The sequence below is a fragment of the Pygoscelis adeliae genome, unplaced genomic scaffold (genome assembly GCF_000699105.1).
Source record: "Pygoscelis adeliae isolate BGI_AS28 unplaced genomic scaffold, ASM69910v1 Scaffold41, whole genome shotgun sequence".
Taxonomy (NCBI): Eukaryota; Metazoa; Chordata; class Aves; order Sphenisciformes; family Spheniscidae; genus Pygoscelis; species Pygoscelis adeliae.
The window spans coordinates 5,722,254-5,730,713 of NW_008824373.1; the positions used below are offsets into that span (position 1 = coordinate 5,722,254).

The 8,460-nt window shown below is 33.9% G+C and overlaps 1 protein-coding gene across 1 annotated transcript in view; it reads left to right on the plus strand.

Moving 5' to 3' along the window:
* GRIK2 (glutamate receptor, ionotropic, kainate 2) overlaps positions 1-8,460 on the plus strand; it is a 446,885-nt gene that overhangs the window by 88,004 nt on the left and 350,421 nt on the right. The gene's annotated exons all lie outside the window — the stretch shown is intronic.

The window sequence follows — 8,460 nt, forward strand, 5'->3', positions numbered from 1 at the left end:
TTGAAGATGTATAAATATATTTCTTTTGATTTGTTATGCCTTGTATCTCCTAACCAAAATTCATTGTGCCGCTTCTCAAGACTTCTTTTATTTCCAAGTAACCAGCAGAACTTAAGTACTGATAGCTGGTTCATAGAGGTATTCAAGGTTGTGAAAACAGGTTCAGCTGAATATGGAAATTATGCTTGGAGACTTCATCTTGCAAAGTTCACTGTGTGTTGGATTTCCATAACAGCAGTTCAGCGATGGCTCAAAGTGACACACTTTCCAATTCAAACATAGCAAACACTGATCAGACTTTCCATCATTTTATTTACATTGAACTGATGAAATAGCGTATTTTATTTCCACGTCATAGCAACTCATAAATATACACTTTTTGAGTGAAAGTACTCAAAATCATACTGTATTAAAACTTGGTTATGAATGGAACTTGGAAATTTGGGTGTACCTGAAAAGCAGAGCAGAGACTACTTAAACAACCTCACCTCCCAACATGCAACAACAAAAAAACCCCACCCAAAACCATCAACAACATGTGCCCTCCACCCCCCAAGTGCGTTCATTTTAAGCCAACATACTCTGGTTGGATGCGAAATTCACCTACTAGCATCTCCTCTGTGCTTACTAAAAGGACCAAAATTTGTTGTGCATTCCTTCTGTACCTACACCTGACAGCAATAATGCACAATTTATGTACCTCATAAAATTACTCTGGAAAGCTGATTTGCTGTGGACAGTAGAAATGTTGATAAAAGGGTGGTCTGTGCTGTTTTAGAAACGTGCTCTTTTTGCCTTTCAGCTTTCTTGTGTCCAATCATTCTGTTTCCGCTTGCAACAAAAATTACATTGGTAAACTCTACAACATGCTGTTTGATATAAAGACCTGAGTTCATATTTAAATCTTGAAGCACAGAAGCAACCATATATGTTTTATCTATAGGGTGGCTTGAAGCCTAACTGCAAGCCAATGTAGGACAAAAATTTTGATAATTCTTCATCACCAAATGTCACGAGTAACTGATAGTAAAGTATATCAATTTTATTAAGAACATTGGTAGAAATGTTTTTCAGATTTTATAGTATAGTCTCTTTAGGGACAGAATAATTCTCTTCCAGGATGACAGAAATAAAAAAGTAAAATAAGTTTTACCTCTGTTGTCACAAAAAAGGCAAACATGGACTTTTATGCTTTCATCTTGGTGGGAAAGTGGTCTTCACTTGAGTGAGGCAAGTAAAAATGGAAATAAAATTTACCAGCACTGAGTTTATACAAATCTGTGCCTTATTGTTAGTATGATATACCATAAAATAAAAGGCAGAATTACTATTTAGATTGTGGTAGTGACAGAGACCCCAAGAACACTAAACCCCATCAGGCTATTTGTTATATAAAAGATAACAGTTCTGAAGTGGTTATAGGTAATAAGGGCACACAATTAGCATCTAAGAACAATTTAAAGCTTGCATGTGTTAAAATTGTTATCTCTGATTTTGCGTACATTGTGAAACTTGATGCTAAATGTTATTATAGTCATCTAGAGTATTTTTAACAAAAGCTAATTATATCAACATAGAATTTGATATGCACTTGTGGGGCATCAGTTCTACTATATTATCATTTGTTAAATTATACACTTGACTCTCATTCTTCTGAGGCCTTCATCACCATTGCTAGGTTTCCGTCTATTAATGCTCTCTCACAATGACAATGAAAGAATTGTTCCCAAGCAAATTATTGTTGCACAAAATCAAAGAAAACAATTACTGATATGTTTTCCTTTTCTTGGATTTGAACAGGCTTATACCATATGGTTTTAACATTTTTATGCATAGTGGTCAGCCAAATATATAATAATTGTTACGGATTTTCTTTATAGTATAATCATATTTTGTACGCGGTAGTCTAAATAAAATTGTTCTTTTGAGCAATGTCTTACATCTGTGTAGGTAGCTGATTTGAATTAAAGCGTATTTGTGGTTGCATTAGTATTTGTTTAAATGGAAAGTTTTTCAAAAGTGTGGGTTTTTCTTTGCTATATTAATTTTGAAATTAAGGTGTTGACAAAACCAATATGTATCAGAAGCAATGAAGAAAAAAAAATACATAAAAACCTGAGCATACTTTATCACACGGACATCTACAATTAAGCTGATATATATATATATATAAATATATTAATAAAAACAACCAAAGGTAGACCTCTAATTATAATCATATTTTCTGATATGTTTTACTTGCAGGAACTGATGCTGAGGCTAACCTTCCTATGGTTTTTTTTGTAGTCCACCAAGGGAGCAAAGGATAGGTTCCTCCTTTGGGCCAAAGAATCCTGTTCTGAATAACCCTTTAGAGAAAGTTTTTCTTCATTGTTCATGGAGGAATACTGAGTTTAAACTCCTGATATGAACGTTAGTCTCTGAGAGTATCACCTAATAATGTGACCCTACACAGTATGCTTACTACAAGGTTAAAAATAATATTTGCTGAAGACCAGATATTTTCTCCCCATTGGCTTCAACTGGATGTTAAATAAGCCCCTATTTTGTCTTTACAACTGAAAAGAAAAATTGCTGTATAGCTGAAGTGAAGTTTTCAGAATCAGCTCTTAAAATACATGTATTTTCACAATACAGAGAATGTAGGAATAAGTCCTTAAAATTCATGGCTCAATGAGGTCTGCTTTCACTAGTAAAAAGTCTGGTTTTTGAGTGATCATTCAAATAAAACATAAATTACATGACTCTTGACTGAAAATCACTTTCCAACCACAATAAAGATCCCATGACATAGATCACAGAAGCGATAGCAATTTGGCCTAGGAATTCAAGTACTTGACTGATGCTTTTAGTTTGTCACTTACTGGGATTTGTTTTACATTTTTCAAATTGGGAAAAAATCCACACAACTTTCTTAAAGTATAAAAAAAATTCTACATGTCCACACTATGTATATCTCTATAGTGAATCATACAAAGCCATGGACAAATTAGTGTCCTTTTTTCTTGCATCTGATACTTCAGCACATTTATCATTTTCAGAATAAAGCTTCATAACTAATTGCCTAACTAATTAAAACTCTCACATGCCACATGTTACCCATCAGTGAAGCAGCAAAGCAGAAGCAGCAGCCTGAGGTTTTTATGTGGATTTGTTTTCTACTTACTGGATTCTCTGTTGAAATCGTCCTCATCCTTTTCTAAAAAGATAAGTTGATAACTGAAAGCTAAGTTGCCTGAGTCTTTATTACAGGAGTAACCATTGTAATAACACTAAATACTTCAACAAAATATTTTCCTTGCCTATTGAATTTCCTCCATTAGGAGGGAAATGAGTGGAGATCATGGAAAAAAAAATAGGAATTTAAAGAGTCAATATATGTGCACTGTTTTAAATACACCTAAGTGTTGAAAAGTGACTAGTAATTTTATATATCTCAGTTTTCAAAGACTGACCTGATTCCAGAATGAAAGTACTGATTTTGAAAACAAGGTCATAGAAAGAGAGAGCCACGTGGTGTCCCAAGTTCTTTTGGAAAATATCAGTTGTTATAAACTTGCACATACTTTGATGTTTCTCTGACAGAAACCATTGTACATTATGGAAAACAGAACAAAATATCAGCCATAAGTGGAATTTTTGAGAGGATCAAAGATCTATGCTTTCTTCTCAATTAGAATTTTTGTTGAGATTTTCTTGTGGTCCGAGTATCAAAATCTCCTGGCTCTAATTATCGTTCTCTCTTTTTTTCCTACTTTTCAAGTATAAAAACTTATTAATCACCTTTTTAAAGTAGTGAAAACAATTAATGGTATGCAATAGAAAAAGTATATTACTCAAATGTTTAATAAAGTTACTAGTAATAAAGATATAATTTAGATATTCTACCTCCCATTTCATCTAGAACATTAGGTAGTTTTATGCAAAAATAATAATTTGCACACACACTTCTTATAAAAATGACCTAGTTTAAAATCTCTTTAAAAATTAAGTTGTAAATGACCTATTTAATATTGAAATATAGTTCAGTGATAAAAGAATTAATAAATATTACCAAATAACATTAACAAAAAGAAGATTTTGGTTTAAATAGGTATAGCAATAGGTTTATAAGGCAGTTGTGCTTATCATTAAAATGTAAAACAGTCCTGTCAAAAGGAGTACATTTTTGACTTAAGCTATGAAAATTGTTGAGGAACCTCTTGAATTACTTATGTTTTATATGTGATTAAAAAGTTGAAATATTTGACAATAACGTAGTAATTCATTCAATGAATATAAGACTAACTTCAACATTCCTAGACATACCTCACAGATGAGGTACAGTCACAAAAACAATTTTGCCCGGTTTTTGAATGACATTTTGAGAAATGTTAAAAATAAACAGTCCCTTTCTTACACTCTACGAAGGCAATTGTTTTGTTCTCTAAGATCTAACGTTCATTAATTGCTTCTCTAATTGCTTTATGGGGATTTGTTGGGTGATAGATTTATCTTTCATTGTTTGGAAAATCTGACAGTCACTAAATATTCTAACAGAATAATTTAGCAAAGTAAGTGCTATTCAAATAGGGGTGAAAGTGGTGAATCTGATTAATTACTTTTAAATAACTCCTATCTAGAATTACACTGTGACAAAAACATAGTGGAGCTGTAATGGAATAAATATTAAAAAATAACTCAGATGGTTGTGGATATGAACCATATCATGCTAGATTTTTCCTTTGCTTGTGATCTAATTTATATCCTTTGAAGTAAGTGATTAATGGCTTCGGGATTCCTTCTTTTAGGAGAACTTAGAGTTTAGCTTGAACTTTCTGATGTATATAAATAAGGTCATAATTTTCTTACTTTACTTGATATATCAAAATCTTTTCCTTTCCAAGGAAACCTTAAGGACATAAAGGGGAGAATTTAGGAAGGTTCAAGTTTATTTAGGGCGTAAAATAATTTTGGATGCAGAGATACTTGATTTGGCCAATCGTAAACCAATCCAGAAGAGTTTTGCTTGGTGCTTGAGCTATTTGAGGCTGAAAACAATATAGCAGTGTAACTGTGGCATTCTGCTGAAAAATCTTATTGTTTCCAGATGTGAGATAGCATCTGTGTATTTGCTGTGTAATGCTGGAATAAGTATCAGTTTATACCTTTAGTTGGCTAGGGATCATCTATTTTACTGTTATCTTGGACTTTCTCCAAGTGCTGCTAAATGATGGAGCAGATTAGGTAATTTCATTTCTGGTGGCGTAGCTATATTCTGTATAGGCTCAAAAGCTCGAGAAGAGTTTACTTTTGGTGTTGAAGGCTGGTTGGGAGTTAAGCTCCTCTGTTCCCAGTACAATAGGAAAATTATTGGATTGGTCATCACACCAAACACACTGATATGAGAAAAGAGTTTTTGCCATAATGCTCTTTCTATTTAGTAATTTGTACTAAATATTTTATTTAGTAGTTTGGTCATAGACTGCATGTTTGAGCTTCTCTTTTCTGAGGAGTCAAATTCTCAGAAATCCCAGAAAGTGTCCAAATTGTAGCCATGTAGCCATTTGATATATTTAAAGGGAGGCAAAGGGGGAGGGTTTTCAATCCTTTTTATTTTCTTAAGTAGTTTTATTCTTGAATGACATAATTTTAAACAATTGAGATATTTCACACTGGATAAAGTGCCCATCTGAATTCCAGTTCTTCTTTAAAGACTGTTTATATATTCAATACTAAGCAGCCATTGGATAAACTACAGAATCTGGGCTGGGAAGTAAGACCTTTCTAGGAGCTATCTTTGCACAGATCAGTGCCTTCAGAACATGAATTTTTATGCAGATGATTGTTATTTATTTATGTCTTTGTGTAGACAAGCTATGATATATACTACTCATCTAACATGAATTTCAATTTTAAATGAATCTCTGAGCTTGGAGGGTAAGTTTATTCGTGAGGCCAATTTTTATTTATTATTTCTTAGTTTTGGGGTAAAGACACAAAGTTCCAGATGGCTTCAACTAGCAGATGTGTGTTGGTCAATATTTGTCAACTAAGTTCAATCTGTTGTACTGTAAGTATCGTTTAAACTCTAAATAAGTTTCAGAAGTGCAGTGAAATCTTATTTTTTAAGTTTAGGATTTTTTACAAATATTTTATCCTAATTCCCCTTGTATGCTGCTTTCTCTCTAGGAAGCTTATTCATTAAGAAAAATTGCTTTGTTCTTCTGTCTGGTTGGAGTTATAAAAGGCAACAACATTTGTTTTTCTCCATTTCATGTGTTTGTTATTCTGGCATCTGTGCAGTTTCATTTGGCCCATCTACCAGTACTACATATGCTCCTGAATTAAAGTGCACACTAAAGTAATGGATTTTGTATTTCTTAGGGCTGGTGAATATGGAACACTTTAAACTGGAATCCCAGAGGAATTAGTCTATACATTAATTTAAATTTCTTGAGGACACACACAGAAATACATTTATTCTGTCTTATTTTTTCCTGATTTAATTAATCTTTCTATCTAGTTAAGCATGCTTATTTGCACTATTGAGCTGCATTGACCCAAGCTGGACTTGGGGCCCCTTTGTAGAATTCTTCAGAATTTTACATTCTGAAAAATATCTCCTGCATTAAAGATCTTAGAATATGAATGAAAAAACAGAAATACAGTTTTACTGATGAGGAATGAAACAGATTTTTTGTTTGTTTTTTGCAAGTGGGACTGATAAATCCATTTCACATTACTCCATGTCCGCATGCCAGTCCAAGACAAAGTGTGGTCACTCAACTTCCACGCTTCATTTGGCTGCAGACTCACAATTCACAAAAAGCCAAGAAAGGGCTAACAATGTTTTTACAATTACTACATGCAAGGAAATAATAAAAAAGGTATGATATGAGCAAACTGATTTATAAACAAATGTACTTTGGCCACCCTTTAAAAATATTTACTCTTTTCTACTTCTTTTTAAATAATGTCTATACAAACACTAACAGAAGGTGGCTCTCAAGGACTTACTCTATCTGGCAAATTTTTTAGCCATTTTTGGATAAATTTTCTACTTGTAGATGAGGTGTGGAGTCTGTCTGACACATACTAATTGCAATAATAGTTACAGAACCTAAAAAACCTTGTTTTTTAGGTTTGAAGAGACAATGTACAGCGTGCTTCTGAGAACAGCTTCCTCCTACCCTTTCAGTATAGCTGTAGTAAACTAAGGGCAAGATTCTGTCAAGCATGTCTATTTTTATTAAATATCTAATCTTAGCTGAATGGTGTAGTCCTACAGCTCAACATCTGCTGCTATTTACTCAATGACTGTGAAGGTCTGGATGGTGATCTTGGGAAATACATTAGCACTAAGAAGAACCCCTGCTCACTTTAAAATAGATGATTATTTGTTGCCTTCTGAATAGCCAATGAGTGCTGTACTTGTCTTCTCACTTTCAACAGCACCTCAGTTTCTTTGCATCTGTTGTGGTTTTTCTGTTTTCTTCCCCACTGAGTATTTTGGGATTCTTGGGGAAATGGGGGATTTTTGTCCATTTTTTTCCTTTCCTAAGCTTTAACTCTGTGCATTTAGAGCTCTGTGTGGTATCTAGTAATAGATTCAGGGATAGAACTATAAAAGGACTTAAGTATAAAAGTATTGAAATGTCACAGTACTGAACATCATAGTGCCTGATTTTCAGATACCTGCTGATAACAAGAATTCTCAGTTCTGAAATAGGTATATAAGCTTCAATGCCCAGGGAGAATTTTATAACAAGCGTGTGGTGCAGAAAACCTAATATATGTGGAAGGGCAACCATTATTTATATCACAGAAAGAGGCAGAAGGACAGTGGTGATAAATACTTATTTCCTACACCTGAGTACCAGGGACCTCATTTTAATAAAGCCTGTCCCTTAGTAATAAAGACACTCTGCTGACATTAAGGAAATGGGAGTTCCAGTCTTCACTGATGGACAAAGGACTGAAGTCTACATCTCTTATGCAATATTAAGCTACTGGTTAAAAATTCAAGTACTAATCCATCTCCTTTGCAAATGGTTTAAGATGTTCTTTGAGAATGGCTGCTCATGTATGTCCTTTATGTAATGTTTTGTATGAAACCTTACAGTCCAGAGGTGTGAGACAAGCTGGCCAGCTCAAGAAGTACTCAGGGGTTAAAAAAAGCTTTATCCTTGAAAAGCAAGTGCCTCCAGAATTAGCAGACAAATTAGAATTTCCGGTAATCTACAGTTTAGGCTTGAGCAAGTAAGGCATAACATGATCCAGATTCTCCCTCCTTTTGAAGGAATGTCTGGTGGAAGATGGACAGCCTCTCACTAGAGAAAGTGGAGTCAGTTTCTCAGCTGGTATAAATGAGTATGGCTCTGAGTTAATTCATTGCAGCTGGTATAGCAGCTGAGTGGCAGAAAATGTGTTAGGGAAGGTTGTGGTTTAGCTGCAGCTGTACTAGGATGGTTGTGCTCT